The following is a 15,061-nucleotide window of genomic DNA, read 5'->3' as shown; positions in this document are numbered from 1 at the left end:
ATTCATTACTAAAGAAAAGGATTAAGCCTACCAAGTCAAGAGACCACATTAAACATATTTCATGCATAAGGGAACCTAAGTCTACCAATCAAGATACAACATCATATATGGAGACCATTCACATTCTGACATCATCACTTATGAGCATTAAGAGAGTATCATATTTCAAAACACAATTCCACAACACTTCATTCAAGATCTCCTTGAAATCACATAAACAATTTCACATTCTACCTTCATATATACCTTAACATGATAATACTCCACTTCACCATATAGTGCCTTCACAACCATGATCACAATACATATACAATAAGTAAACACCTCCACAATAAGTGGATCAAACCATTCAAGAACAATTCCAATATAACAAGAGAATTAGGTAAACTTACCCTTCATCCAAGCCATAATCACCATTACTCAAGTCTCCAAAAATTCATCATAGAATATGTATAGATAACAATAGATATCAACAATACATACAATATAACACAACTTCAATAATATCCAATCATAGTCACAAAACCCACTTTATAAGCCAACTTTAAGAATTTAGTCATATCATGGGTTCATAGAGTTTTTCACCTTAAAATCATAAATTAACAATCAATATAATCATAGTTTATCAATTGAACATTTGATTCAAGAACCTATGAGTTTGATTAAGAATTGGGGTTTTTCACAATCTTTGGAAACATGAAAAGTATTTTGAGATTAACTCTAGGGTGGAAATTTCCCTAGATAAAGGATTATCATACCTTAATATTGAAAGAGCATGAAAATTGAAGAATAAATAACTTGAGATCTCTTCTTCTATCTTGAACTTGTTCTTGAGCTTCAATGGTGTTCTAGAGAGAACACTTTGGGAGAGAGGTTTTGATTTTGAAAAATGAATTCTTAATGGAGGTTTCATTGTTTTAACACACTTAAAATACCTTAATACACATAAATTAACTTCCCCTTTATTTCGTTATACAAAGGTGGAATTTACCAAACCACCCTTGTTTTGGCCAAATTGCACCAGAAAAACAGGTGCCACCTACGAGACGTCCACCTACGGACCATAGGTGGAGTGACGGTCCGTCCGACACTTTTTAGGTCTGGTCATAGCCTCCTTAATGAATACCAAGACTCCACAGGCTTATATGGACCTATGCCCTTGACATATGGGGCGTGACTTGAGTTAAGGGGCGTAGGTCATGGCCATAACTCAAGCTAATTTGATAGCTTTTTGACCAATGTTTTGGTCCTCCTCATGGACCCTTAGGTTGGTCCTTGGAGATTTATACCAAAAAGTTTTACCCCTACACATGTTCATCTAGGTACTAGGGTCTCCTTTACAAGTTTTATATTCCAAAAACACACCAATCAAATGACAACACTATAGAACACACTAGCACTCAAGCGGCTAGTTTCTGAATGTCATGGACGTCTCTTGACAGTTCACTTCTAAAAATACCAATGTAACTTGTAAATTAAATTTTAATAATTTATATGAGTTTACCAACACATGAACACACATGTGAATCTCTAGTTTATCCTATTGAATTTTAGGTCACTACATTACCGCACTTGGAATTATTCGTCCTCGAATGACACTTAAAATACATAAGAGTAATGACTCAAGACTAGCAGCCACAATAATTTACACAAAAATAAAGTCAATACACATATCTAGGAGGAAACTCAACTCCACATAAAAGGCTAAAAGCAAAACAAGAAGGTAGAAACAACATCCACAAACTCATCATGCATCAAGACTTCACATTTCTCATTTCATATTGGAGGAACTTCCTTATCCACACTTCATCATTCTTACTTCAATATCAATAGGCACATCATGCAATTTCTTATATAAGAACAATCATATACATTTTCAAGGACATATTTAAGCATGTTCAACATTCTAACTCATGCAATATTTAAGCAATTATCATGTATGCACATCAACATGAGGAACACATCTTTATGAAAACTCATTTTTTGTTTTCACAAGAATTCAACAAGAAGATGCATAACATAAGGAGTACACATGTAAACTCATTTTTCACACAAGACTCCAACACATGCATCATGCTACAAGAAAGCTCTAATTCTCAAGCTTGAATAGGAAAGAATAAAAAGAGACAAGAACTTCAAAACATTCAACAACTTCCCCCCATAAACAAACTATCCCCCGCTTGGGAGAAACCCAACCAAGGCTATCATGAATCACACATAAGGATGTCATCACAAGACAAGGAATTACAACTTACTGTCACCTTCATCCGGATTTTTGCTTCCATGTTATCTTAGACAGCATAGAAATGAGTCTTTTTTTGATCATTAAGATCAGGGCCACTTTGAGGAGTTTGCTTGGCCTCCCTTGCTCTAGCCATAAGGGTAGGACAATCTCTCACCTTGTGATAATTCTTCCCACACCCGTAGCACTCATTAGTACCGGCTAGACATTTCCGATAGTTCCTTCTACCACATGTGGTGCAAGTAGGTTTAGAAAATTGAGAATCACTACCCTTCCCTTGTCTAGACTTAGAAGCACTAGAAGAATCTTGATTTAGAGCTCTCTTTTGAAACTTAGGTTGACCTTGCTCATCGGATCTATCCCTCTTCACATCTCTACCCCTCCATTTAAGATTAGAATCCTCAATGGATTGAGCATACACCATAAGCCTAGAAATTTTCATGTCATCATGGAGCATTGTCGTAGGGCACTAATCATTCACAAGGTCAGAAACACCGGTCACAAACCTACTCATTTCATCTCTAAGGTTAGACACCAAGTATGGAGCATATTTAAACAACAAGGTAAACTTCAAGGAGTACTCCTACACACTCATATTACCTTGTTTAAGGTTTATAAACTCCTCAACCTTAGCTTCTCTCTTCTCAGGGGGAAAGTACTTACCAAGAAACACTTTCTTAAATTTTTCCCATTCTATAGGACCCGTTCCGACAGGCCTATTTTGTCTCCATTGAGTGAACCATACTTGAGAAACCTCCTTCAATTAGTAGTAAGCCAACTCTGCCTTCTTCCTATAAGAGACACCCATAGCATGTACTATCTTATAAACTTCATCCATGAATGCTTTGGGATCTTCTCCCACTCTAGAGCCAAGAAATATAGGAGGATTAATCCTTATGAAGTCTCTCAACCTTGAACTTAGGGTACTCTCATTAATTTTCATCCTAGGCCCCACATCTCTACTTGCTTGGGTCGTCATAGCTTGGGTCAGAATTGGGGAAGTCTCCCTAATTTCTTGATTGGTCATGTCTAGAGAAACCACCTAAACCTCATTCTCTTGATTACCGTGGTGAGCATGTCCATCTTGGGGACCTAAAAAGGAATATCATCATTAGCAATCGCCTCTTCCACTCTCCTTATGGGTATTGCTCACGTATTCATATCCTATAAGAAAAAGAGAAGGATTTGGAAGAGACACTTATAAAAAACAACTCTAAGGCACAACTTAAAGAATATGAAAGAAGTGTAACTTCTAACGTCCTATAGCCTCTTTCTCATAGATGTGTCGCGACTCATACCGATTGATAAGACTCTACTAGACGTGTCTTGCGAGACTTTGAAACTAGAGACAATTTCCAAAACTTTGTGCTCTGATACCAAGTGTATCACAACCCGAGAGAACCCCCAAGTCGTAATACAGCGTACTCGACCTCGGAGAGGACTTATACAATCCCTTAACATTTCATTCATCGTATATGCATAAAAATATTTCATAACTAAAACTTTTCTCAATAGAGTCAACAATGGAGACTCATTTATAAAATGATGGAATACTAAGCCTCAACATAGCAAACTTAGACACGTCTCAACATTATACAGACACGACCCTTTACAATTGAAAAAAACTATTAGAAGTCTATTACATGAGATTTAAGAAAAACTCCTACGACAAGTGTCCTCGAATATTTGAGGACATACCAAAGCTTGAAGATAGAAAATGAAGGTACTTCAGTCTATAAAGTATCTTTTAGCGTCCACCACCTACACTTGGTATAAAAAGATGAAGAAAATGTTGTTACTACAAATTTTCACTAAGTATAATTACCAATCAAAAACATGCTAAAAGAGGACATTCATTTGAGATATAAACATTTCATGCTATTTTGGTGAAAACATCATAAGACAAGTATGAGGATCATGGTACAAGTAGAAATTCACATATAAGAGAATACTACAATATAAGGCATGGCCATATTCATCAACTAACCCATTTCATCATTTTAGACACTCCATCTAAGGTTATCCTAAGACCCACCTAATTAATACATTAAGTGGCCGCCCATACAACATATTCATACACACCTAAGTATTCCTTAAGACCACCAAAGATAGAGGCCTTTTATTTCCAATATAACCCAATAAGTCAACATTGATTAATATAGACATTTAAAGAGACATTCATGCATTTAGGGGACTTCACCTAATAGTCTTTAAAGACTTAGGGAACTCACTTTAGCATCTTCAAAGCCTACTAGTTCCATATGTAGATAGCATCCCATACTACTTCCTACACTTTGTAGAATCTATTCAATAAATAAAGTGCACATCCCACATGATGGGAATAGGCATTAACCGACATAGACCACACTAGCTAGGTAAAGAATCTGGTTTCATAAGACCCACACCATGGAGGTGTTGTACTTGCCAAAGGTAGAATATATAAGCAACCCATATAGGCAAATCGTTTAAGGGATATCCAAAGAGGTTCATTGGACTCTTTGCCATTTCTGCGGGAAGAGACACTGTCTTAACCATATCCACTCGGTGCTAGCATTAGTTCTCATAGAGTTTTCATTCACATGTATGTACTAAAGAGGGCACCATCACTAGGTCTACCGACCCATAGTACATCTACCAAGAAGGGCACTATTCTACATCTTCTGATCAAGGTTCAATAAGGATAGCTCTTTGACTTTTTAGAGAAGGTTTCTACCATTTCTGCCACCATCTCTAAATTTGTCATTTCACATAAGAATGAGGCACCATCATAATGTCTATCGTTTCAAGGTTTTCCATTCACCTAGGGATCTAAACTCGTCAAATAGGGGCACCATACTTAGGTCTACCAGTTCAAGAGATAGCCTAGAAGCCTCGTTAATCATTCATAGAAAGGGCACCATACTTAGGTTTACTAATTATAGACATTCATTCATTTATTACTCAAGAAAAGTATACCTAATACCACCAAATCAAGAGATCACATTCAACATCTTTCATGCATCAAGAAAGGGATCCTAAGTCTACGAATCAAGATACAACATAATATATAGAGACCCTTCACATTCTAACATCATCACTTATGAGCATTAAGAGAGGATCATACTTCAAATCACAATACAACAACACTTTATACAATATCTCCTTGAGATCACATGAACACCTTCACATTATACCTTCATATATACCTTAACATTATAATACTCCAATTCACCATATAGTGCTTTTAAGGCCATGATCACAATACATATACAATAAGTAAACACCTCCACCATAATTATATCAAACCATACAAGAACAATTTCAATATAACAAGAGAATTATATTAACTCACCCTTCATTCAAGCCATAATCACCATTACTCAAGTCTCCATCAATTCATCATATAATAGGTATATATAACAATAGATATGAAAAATACAATATAATCTAAACACAGTTTCAACAATATCCACTCATAGTCATAAGACCCACTTTATAAGCAAACTTTAAATATTAAGTCAAATCATGGGTTTATGGAGTTTTTCACCTTAAAAGAATCAATTAAAAATCAATATAATCATAGTTTACTAATTTAAAACGTTTGATGCAAGAACCCATGAGTTTGAGTAAGAATCAGGGTTTTCACAATATTTGGGAACTTGAAAAGTATTTTGATATTGACTCTAGGGTAGAACTTGTCCTATATAAAGGATCACCATACCTTAATAGTTGAAAGCCCAGAAAAATCGAAGAAGTAAGCACTTGAAATCTCCTCTTCTAGCTTGGACTCTTTGGGAGAGGAGTTTTGATTTTGAAGATAGATTCTAAATAGAGGTTTAATTGTTTTAACAAACCTAAAATACCTTAAAACACATAAAATAACTGCCCTTGGCTTGGCCGAATTGCACTAGTAAAACAACTATCACCTACGAGACCTCCACTTACGGACCATAGGTAGAGTGATGGGCCGTCCTGCACTTCGTAGGCCTGGTCAGAACCTCCTAAATGGAGGCCAAACCTCCACAGGCTAAGTATGTACCTGCGCCCTTGTATTATGGGGTGTCACTTGAGTCAAGGGGCATAGGTCATGGCCGTAACTCAAGCTGTTTTGACAGTTTTTTTCCAAAAGTTTGGGTTCTCCTCAAAGACTCTTATGGTTGTCCTTGGGGGTCTTAAGAAGACGTTTTATTCCTACAAATGTTAATCTAGGTACTAGGGTCTCCTTTACAAGTTTTAGACTCCAAACAACACACCAATCCAATAACAACACTATAGAACACATTAGCACTCAAATGGTTAGTTTCCGAACGTCATGGAAGTTTCTCAACGTTGTACTTCTAAAATTACCAAAATAACCTCTAAAGTAATTTTTAATCATTTATACGAGTTAACGAACTCATGAAACACATGTGAAGCTCTACTTTATCCTATTATATTTTAGGGTCATTACAATTTCTTATTCTTAAGTAGGATTCTCTAAGTGTGCATGAGTATGGGTTGAAGTTCACCCAAATATCTTGTTATGGAAATGGTTATGTACATGAGGAGTAAAATGAACTTGTTTGTTGCTAGGTTGTGACGTTCATCCAGCAAAGTGGGCAGGGCAACAAAGCTTATACGTGACATGGACATATCATGGTTGATGGTTTATGTGCAGCAACAAGTTGAGGAGGAGAAGTTGACAGATATGGAAGAGTTCAAAAATAAGAAAGCTAAGACAGGGAATAATTCCGGGCAGCAAAAAGGTAGTGTGAATCGCTCGTCCTTGTTGACATCAAATTTCGGTCTGATAGTTTTAAAATTAATACATTTCGGTCTGATAGTTTTAAAATTAATACATTTTGAGTATTTTATTTTAAATAGTTCAAAATACATGTTTTTGTTATTTTAATTAAGTTTGTTTACAATCATCTTTTTTCTCAAAGTATTAGGATTTTTATTGATTGTTATGTTTAAATTATTTTGTCACAGCCAGACGTTCAAATATTTGTTCATTTTTTATAAAATTATTATTTCTGTTTAATTATATTTTTTACATGTAATTGGTTACATTTATTACATTTTTCATATTCATTTTTTCTCTGTTACATTGTTAATATTCATTTTGATATTCTGCGCAGTCTAAAAAAATTATTCAAATTCGTATACAATTTACATACACATATACCTTATCAATCGATAATTTTTGGATCACAACCTCAAGGCCATAACTTGGGCCCATAGTTTTCTACTCTCTCTATATGAAATAGTTGGTCCATTAGGTTTTTGGTGGTGGATAAATTTTAGGATTTATTTTTTAGATTTTTAAGCTTCAAAATGTATTCTTTTATTGTTTGTTATTTTATCGGGCAAGTCACCGGAGTTCTGTCGAAATGTGACGAGTCCACCACCCAAAACCCCTTTTCCTTTTTTTATTCTCCGACAGACCAACTTCCGGTCACCTTATTCTCTTATTCTTCCTCACTTCCTTTGAACCACCAGATTTCCACCACACCCACAAAACCTCCCTCTCTCTCACGACTGGGGACCACCAGAAACCAGCCCATTTCACCATTCTCTCCGAAATTCAACCACATTTTCCAACCAAAAAATACTATTGTGACAGCCACACCAAATCCATTTCACCAACCACCAAAAAATCCAACCCAAGGCACTTTGTAACAGCAGCTAAACGGACCAGTCCCTTCTCCTTTCCCCTTTTTTATTTTTGTTTGGATTTGTAGGTGTTTTCACCAGTAACTCCGGCGAAGCGAGCACAACTGGAGCAAAGCTCCAAGTTACCAGCGAACAACAACATCAATAACTGAACAAACCAGTGAGCTCCTTCTTTGGGCAAAATAAGATGGTAAATAAATTATATTTTTCATTTTTTGTTGTCATTTCATATAATTTGTTATTCTATGTTTGTATGTTGATCTAGTCTATTTGAATCTTTTTGTTTACTATTACATATCCTATTGTGCTATAATATTTATGTGTTTGGGGGTTGTTTTCCTTTCAATTGTTTTAGCAATTTTTGTTGGAATGTTATGGATTTTAGTGGAATTAGTTCATGTGAGGATTCACCTTTATTTATTTATGTTTCTTATCACTTTGGTTAACCTTTTTTGTATGTTTGTTTTGCTGTTGTTCTTTTTAGTTTATGTTATTATTATTATTATGAGAAATTAGTGGTTAGTTGAATATGATTCATTTTTGGTTAATGTTCCCATAATAGGTAAATGTGTTTAGTTATTGATGAGTTTATTCATTTTTATTTTGTTAATACTGTTTCATTTTTTAAAAAAATAAAAAATAAAATCTGATGTATAATGTTTTGATATTTTAAGCTTATTTTTTGATTGTTTAAATGTTGTGTGTGACTAGTATAAAATTTCTAATATGATTTATGGATTCTGATGGTATTTTAGCATTTATTTTCATTGTTTTAATGATAACAAATTCTAATGTTACTCTTTTCGATTGTTGCCAATTTTTGAGTTATAGTTATAATTTAATTATGTGTTTATTTTACCTTATTCCATTATTTTATTTTATTTTTTGCCAACTTTATGATGTTATTTTTTCATCAGATTTGACTACGAAAGAAGGAACTCGAAGTGAAAGGGCACCGTCTTGTGCAAGGCAACGATAGTTGGCCCTCTATCATCTTCTATCTGGTAGACTTGGTAAAAGGGCCCCGACTTATTTCCAGAATTTGAGTTCGACCGCGGCTTCCCATACAACTTTGTCCTATTGTTGTTTGAGTTCTTCACTCATTTTAGTGCTAATTGTGATTGTCGGTTGATTTTGTTCTTATATGAGTGAATTAATTTGAAAATAAGTAAAATTGGCCAATAAGAAAATTTCTCCGTCAGTTTTGGAGGCCTCCTCATCTTAATAGATGAAAATTTAGCTTATGTTTATATTATTTGTTTTGTTGAAACTGGCCAATGAAAAAACTCTCTGTCAATTTTGGAGGCCTCGCCAATATTAAAAGACAAAAATTTTTAGTTTAAGTTCATATAACTTGTTTGTTAAAATTGTTAAATGTCCAATGAAAAACTATCCGTCGGTATTTAGAGGCTTCCCTAATGTTAAAAGACGGAAATTTAGTTTATATTTATATTTTTATTTGTTAAAATTGACCGATGATGAAATTACCGTCGATACCCAAGGCCTCCCATGTTAATAAGACAGATCTTTATTTTTAAGTTATTAATTGATTTATTTATTTTTACTCATATTTATTTATTACTAACAGTTTTACTAAGTGTCTTTACAGGTTCACAGAGTTGCTTCCCATTGAAGCTATTCGAAGAACTCAAATTATATTTTTATTCATTATTATGTAAAATTGACGTTAGACAAACCTTAGGCCGTTTCTTATGATATTATTTTATTTTGTTACTTGTGTATATTGCATATTTATATTACTTGTATTTATTATTATCTCCTCCTCATTTGAAAAAATGAATTCAGCCGGGACCCACACTTGTGGATTTCGAAGGGTGCCTAACTCCTTCCCTTCGAAATAATTTGAATCCCTTACCTAGAATAAATTGGTTCAGTAGACTTTCTTTCAAGGTAATTTATTAATTGGTTTCCTAGTTTTTCCTAAAAAATTAGGTGTCGACTCCCTTTTTCCTTTAAACTCCTTTAACCCTTTTCCCTTTTACCTGTTTTAAAATTCTGTTAACTTAATTTTTTTTAAATTGAGTTACCGTGACGTTGCTCCATTTCAAAGGAGCTCAACAGAATGGCGACTTCAGTGGGTATATAGATGTTCTAACCATTATGGGTTCATTTTTTCAAATTGAGGATATTATTTTTTTATTGTGTTGTTCATTATATCTTGTATTTTTTGTTGATCATTTGCATATTGTACTTAGTATTCATTCATTATTTATTGTATATTGTCATTGCATTAATGACATTTTTCAACATATATGTATAGTATATTAAAGAATGATTTTGCGGAACCGTAGACCGGACTTTTTTATACTCTACCATTTTTCAAAATGATCAGCAATTTATTGGTTCGTCATGCGTCCAATGGTTGTCGTGAGTTACACTCTAAGTTGTCCGCTTGAGCTCCCTGTCATTCAAAATCACGCTTGGTCAACTAGTTTTAGAACATTCATAATCTCAATCCATTCTGTATCCGAGTTACAATCTTTTGGAACTACGTTTGACATGATTCCTGCTTTAACGGGATACGTAGGCGCCATAAGGGCTCGTTCATCTTCCCCGTAAGCTTTCGAATTTTTTAAAACATAAACTGGACAAAAATTTTGTGGAAGTCTCCAAAAATTTTACAATGAAAATAATTGTTAAATACCAGAGGTTTGTTGAAGCTGAAATAGGGGCAAAATTTTTAAGGAATGTCCTCAAAATTTTCACCAAGCTTGTACACAGACTACAGATTTTATTAAGTCTCACTCCGAGTTATTTTGTATATTTTGCATTAATTTTTGTACGTGATGTCATATTCATTGTCTATTTTTTATTTTTATTTATCGTATAAACACTAAAAAATATTGTTTTCATTGACTTTTTTTAAGCTAGGTTTTCTACCCTTCAATGTGACTCTTTTTTTTTACTTTTTTTTCTTTAATAAAAAAATTATTAAGTTTGGGTGGTCCGCCCTTTAATGTGACTCATTAATTGTTAATTTTATTTTTGTTAGTTTTTGTTAAATTTGGTAATCCACCCTTTGAAGTGACTTATTATTTCTTATTTTATTTTTGTTACTTTTTGTTAAATTTAGGTGGTCCGCCCTTAAATGTGACTCACTAATTTTTTTTATCCTTGTAAAATTTTCTTTCAATAGTAAAAAAAATATTTTTGTTAAATTTGGGTTGCCCTCCTTTCACTGTAGCTCGTTCATTTTTCTTCTCATTATTTTCTTTTCAAAAATTCATTTGTTGTATATATATTTTATGTTATATCTGGAAGAACTAGGCTGACCTGATTCTCATCAATGAGATACATAGGCAAGCCTTATTGGGTTCGATATTCTTTATTCAAAAGATTTTTTTTTTAGTTTTTATTCTTTTAACGTTTATACTTTTGAAATTACTTTTGACTTGGTTGGTGCGAACACAGTTCAAGTGTGCATGTGAAAAATAATTTGTACAATTGAGAAGATTAACTTCTTGTTAAACCATAGATTCTTTTGGTAGCTCCCATTGATACTTTCATTACACTTGTAAATTCTCTTGCATAAACTCAAGATTAGAACAAAACTAGATTCATTGTTGTGCATTATGTGGAATGTTTTGAATTAAATTCAATTGTTTTGCATTGTTGATCTAGAATTTGGCCTAAATATAATTGAGGCAAATTACTGAGTAATGTTTGATTTGAAAAATGATTGTAGGCCTCCTTTAACCCATTTTAGCCTTTCAAAGCCTACCAAATGACATAAATCCTTAGTGTGTTCTACTTTGAGCCTTAAGCCTTTTCTTTGGACAAGCACATCTTAGCATATACCTTTTCTGAGTATTTACACGCACTATTCTCTTTTTGTCAAACTTTCTTGAGCGCACTAAAGACGTGCAAGTTACAAAAGAAGATTCAAAGTTCAAATTTGTTAAATACAAAAGTTATCAAAGTCCCTGAAAGTCAAGAAAACAAAGAATGACTTCAAAAGATGAAAAAAAAGAAAAGTTTAAAATTTCCCACAAGTTCAAGCAAGCAGAATTTCAAGAAAAGAATAAAAACAATCCAAACAAAAAGGAGAAAACTCAAAAAAGGAAAAATTCAGAGAAACAAAGTTTAGTCAAAAGTGCAAAAGGAAGGGATAATAAAGATAATCAAAAGCCAAAAGTGTAACAAATGTTGAAAGCATCTATTTAGTGCAATGCTCAAGAAGGTAATAAGTCACTTTTATCCCAAATAACTATCCTACCCGTCCCTAATCCTACATTACAAGCTATTAACAATCCCTACATGATTTCAATTCAAATGTTCTCACGTTAGTGGAGATTTACATGAAGGTCAAGCATATGGTATCACAACTGCATGCGTTGAACATTATTCTGAGTGGGAGTGTGTTTTTTCATATGCTCCCAAATCAAAACATTTAAATGTGCGCAAATTGAAAATTTCTTTCTTGTGAGGTCACTTGAAACATGATGTTAGGTCTAGTTCAAAGACTTTGTATGAAGCAAGATGAACAAATCTTGTCGTTACTTAAGTACATTTGATGTACCACTTGAATCTATAGGAATTCCTCGAAATCAATCTGTAATGACTTGAAAGGTCATTTTTGTATTTTTTGTTTTCCCCAATAGCGTGAGACAATAGGTTTGGTCAATTTTTTTTTCTTTTTCTCTCTTTGAATAATAATAATAATTAACAGAGTTAAATCTCACTTAACATATTTCAAAATATATGGGCTGAGTGGTATAGGACATCTGATAAAATTGGAACAATACTTAGAAGATTAGCATGGCCCCTGGTTAAGGACGACACACACAAATTGAGTTACACAGCTGGATTCAAAATTCAAGTTTTTCATGGTGAATTTAGGTTTGTGGTTGTGTGATTTTTCAAGGTATGAATTGGTAAGGTGAGAATGATGAATCACGTTGGGTATAAAGCATTGGGAAGACTATAAAAAAGAATTTGAGTAGTAAATTGGTTACTTTTGATTGTTATACCAAAGGAATGGTTTTAGTTAAATTTTTTATTTAGAGGATAAGGTAAAAATGTCATGGGTTGTTGGACAAAGAATAAGATTTGTAAGTAAGTTAGCAAAAATAAATAAATAAATAAATAAACGAACAAAATTTTGATGTATTGAAGAGTTCAAGGTATTATAAATTTATGTAATGGGAAAAAATTAAGAAAAATGAAGGAATAAGACCTCTCGTATAAGCCCTTGGTTTGTAGTTGAAGAATTTATTGATTTTTTTTATCTATGAGTTTAGATATGATTGTGAGATATGAAAAAGTAAAGACTTACTAGGAATTATCATCACCTTTTCTAAAGATTGATTTTTGTTTGGGTGACAAGTAATGATGTGGGGAAGATTATATGTGGTTATGTCGAGCTAGATTGTTCAAATTATCATAGGTAACTTATTAATGTTCAACGGTGTTGACCTACAATTTTACATGATTAATGGGGATTTCGAGGAAATTTAAACTACTTTATTGATGGGATGATACAAGTTGTCATGATGTGTTACATAGGCATTTGATGGTGAGTAGGGGTTATGAGCTTATAGTATACAAAATTATTGGAGCGACCAAGAATTTCTTAAGTGTTTGTATGATGTATATGATGGTTCTGAATGTTAGTTTAAATTTGAACATCTGAAAAGCTTACGTGGAACATACTTTTAGATTTGAAACTAGTGTAAGCCTTGGGAGGGACCCGTATCTGTCATAAAATGCTTATTTAGAAAGAGAGATCGCCATAATTTAAAAATTTTTGAGGCGATAATGTATTTGATAAGAATACATTGATACTAGTGACAGTTTGAGAGTAAGGTAAATGACTGGTGTAGTAATGATATTTGTTGGTATTAAGAGTGTTAGATTCAATGGAGTACTGTGAGGTGTATGTGGGATTCGATGAATCTAGTATTTGTAATGTTGTAATGGGGTTCAATTTGGTTGATTGTTGGTAGCAAAAAAAAAATTAAAAAATTAAATTGAGAGATCGAGTCACATAAATAGAATTTTATTTATATGGGTACTATGGAAGAAGTATCTTGTGGTATTCGACCTTGCTCTATATATTCTTATGTGACCAACTACTTCATTCTGGATATGGTTTAGAGTATGATTCACTTTTCACATTCGTGTGTATTTTTGCTTCTATGGGTGAGTTCCTAGTGGTGGATCGGGTGTACCGATCCTGTGATTTCCTCCTGGTAAGGTTGCATACTTGGTTGTATTTGTTGATTTCAGTTATGAAGATTTCGTGTTGTTTGAGATAGTCGAAGGATACTAGTGATTCTACATGCACAACCTTGCTTAAGATAACTTATAGAAGAGCTTTCGTTGACAGTTACTGTTATCCAATAGTGTTGTTGAAGGTTTTGCATCCTAGAGCGTACAACTTGTTGGTTGTTTACCTAATCTTGTTGTTCTTTGAGTTAGATAAGTTTGATTCTCCCTTTGATTGGTACCCTATGTCTTAAGATCTGATTTTTTTATAACTTAAGTTCTATGAAAGAATGTGTTGTGAGAAGGAATCTTGATAAGATCTGTGATAATTTGTGATTTATGAGTATTTGTTGGTCGGTTATCTTCTAGTTGTAGACGACATTGATTCAGAACGTTATCATGGTTATGTGAGAAAAGAGTCATATTGATGGTTGTGTTGTGGTCCAGTGACAGTTCATACTGTTCTTGATGAAATGGTCTTAAAGAACTCACTTAGAAAGATAAATAGTGACTTTGAAAGATCATACCTCAGGCTTTTGGTAACATGGTTATTCTTCTTTTTTCTTCTTTATGTTCGAGGACGAAGATGGGTTTTAGTGGTGGATATTGTAATGACTTGAAAGGTCATTTTTGTATTTTGTTTTCCATTTTTTTACCTTTCTCGATAGTTATTCTAAGTCACTTTTGATCAATTAGGGAAGTGATTTTGAAAATTTTAAACTATTCGATAACTATGATAATTTAATTGATAGATAATTCTAGAGTATCAACTTAATGGGTAGCTAATGGGCTATGTTTATAAATACCCTATTCCACTCGGCCCATATATTTTGAAATATGTTAACTTAGATTTAACTCTGTTAATTATTATTATTCAAAGAGAAAAAGAAAAAAAACCTGACCAGACCTATTGTCTCACGCTATTGGGGAAAACAAAAACTTCCAAGTAAACTCTAA

At 33.4% G+C, this 15,061-nt stretch overlaps 1 long non-coding RNA gene and 1 other non-coding gene across 2 annotated transcripts; both read left to right on the top strand.

The window, feature by feature from the left end:
- The first annotated feature begins 7,479 nt into the window (after positions 1–7,479).
- Positions 7,480–9,751, top strand: LOC114078637. The gene is made up of 2 exons (XR_003580311.1): positions 7,480–8,066; positions 8,794–9,751. It is a non-coding gene; the product is annotated as an uncharacterized LOC114078637 (long non-coding RNA).
- A 2,859-nt stretch (positions 9,752–12,610) lies between these two features.
- On the top strand, positions 12,611–12,708 carry LOC114074108. The gene has a single exon (XR_003574590.1). It is a non-coding gene; the product is annotated as a U6 spliceosomal RNA (small nuclear RNA).
- The last annotated feature ends 2,353 nt before the right edge of the window (positions 12,709–15,061 follow it).

The sequence above is a fragment of the Solanum pennellii genome, chromosome 9 (genome assembly GCF_001406875.1).
Source record: "Solanum pennellii chromosome 9, SPENNV200".
NCBI lineage: Eukaryota > Viridiplantae > Streptophyta > Magnoliopsida > Solanales > Solanaceae > Solanum > Solanum pennellii.
This window is presented reverse-complemented; position numbering and strand designations above follow the sequence as displayed.